Source organism: Phocoena phocoena, chromosome 1 (assembly GCF_963924675.1).
Source record: "Phocoena phocoena chromosome 1, mPhoPho1.1, whole genome shotgun sequence".
Lineage (NCBI taxonomy): Eukaryota > Metazoa > Chordata > Mammalia > Artiodactyla > Phocoenidae > Phocoena > Phocoena phocoena.
This window is the reverse complement of record NC_089219.1, coordinates 54,271,139-54,272,819: the sequence shown is the minus strand read 5'-3', so window position 1 is coordinate 54,272,819 and position 1,681 is coordinate 54,271,139. Positions and strand designations below refer to the sequence as shown.

General features: G+C 48.1%; 1 pseudogene; it reads right to left on the bottom strand.

Moving 5' to 3' along the window:
• Window positions 1–335: 335 nt before the first annotated feature.
• Window positions 336–1,451, bottom strand: LOC136128807 (small ribosomal subunit protein uS2-like; annotated as a pseudogene).
• Window positions 1,452–1,681: the final 230 nt, after the last annotated feature.

Genomic DNA, 1,681 nt, shown 5'->3' with positions numbered 1-1,681 from the left:
CAATCTTATAGAGGCTTTTGAGGCTTAACTGAAATAGTATATGTAAGGCATGGCAGTGATTTTAAAACTATTTGTTCTCCATAAGACATTGTTATAGAATGTCCCAATGTTTGTTATGTGTCATTGTATTCCTATCTGTGCTCTTAGCACTCAGCATTGCCATCACATAGTAGGAACTAAAAAAATGTTTGTTGGACTCAATGGGCCCTTAAGTTGAATAGTACAAACACTTTATACCCAGAATTGTTTTTTGTTTTGTTTTTTTAAAGAAATGGATGTTTATTTTCTATCTACCTTATTTCTGTTTTCTGCTTAAAAGCTTGGGGAAGAACAGCTTAAGACCACTCAGTGGTTGTTCCTACCCTTTCAGTGGCCTGAGCAGTGGGAGCTGCAGACCAGTCCTCAGTGGCGGGCTGAGGGCTCCCGTCTTGTGCAGGAACTTCTGGGCAGGCACAGAGGCACCTGCGCCTTCAGACCCGTCTGCGACCGCGGGTAGAATACAGTGAACTTGGGAGCTGCAGCAGTCCATTCACCCTGATGTTCCTCCTTGGCCATGGCCTTCTCAGCATGGCCTGTTCTTCCTTTTCAGTCTCTCCAGCACCTCTGTAGAAGCAGAGATCAGGCGTGACCTCCCAAGGTGTGCACACGGGATGGTACCACGCATGTGCAGAACTTCCTGGGTCAGGATCCACCACCTCAGACCCACTGAGTGAACTCCCTTGTTGCTGCAAGGATGGCAGTGTCCACAGGGCGCAGAGGAGAGTCTGTGTTACAGGGAGCAGTGGTAGGTGGGTTAATGTACAACACCTCTGTGAGAGGCTGGTCGTCAGCCCTGGCATCAGTAACCCCCAGAAGACGTGGCCCCTGGAAGGCTGCCTGGATCTGGTTAGTGAAGGTTCCAGGAGTGAAGTGGACAGCAATAGGAGTGGCTCCAGTGACAGCAGCAAACTTCAGCACAGCCCTCTGGCCAGTGTTCCTGGAAGATACGACACTGATCAGTCAGTTTTTAAATGGTGACAATGGCACAAGCCATCTGCAGAAGCTTCTCCCAGGTCCCCTTCAGCTCTATAATGTAGATGCCATCACTTTTCCTTTAGGAGATGTATTGTTCCATTTGGAAGTCAAGGTTGGTGCCACCTAAGTGGATTCCTGCTGCTTGGAATTTAAGGACATCCTCTTCCTTCATTTGTGGGACATCAAAGGCTCTAGTTATTGTGAAACGTTCCCTTTAAGTTATTATGGAAACCCAGGACAACACCATCTAGACCCCTCTGTGGGTAGTGCAGAGTGGTACACCCAAAGTTTGACTGTTAGTATGCTCACCGTTCGGTGTCTGGAAGCCCTACAAAATAAAATGTTAAGGGAGTTTTATGCTGAGTAAAACCCCCAGGCTTAGGAACCAGCGTGCTTAAGACCTCAGATTTCTTTCTGGCTCTCAGTATGAGGGTCATGATTATTTCCCTTGCGTCATCCTCCACATGTGGCTTTTCATCTTACATTCTGGCTTTGCTCCAGGAGACGACACACTGCCTTATGCCAGGGACCTGGTGAAAGGTCACACTGGGAATGGCCAGGCTGGGAGGAGCTCACCTAACGGTGTGGGTCCCTGACTGCATTCTTTAGTGCCCCACCTCGGTGGGGTAAAAGCAAGAGTGAAAAATTCCAAAGGGGCCTAAAATTT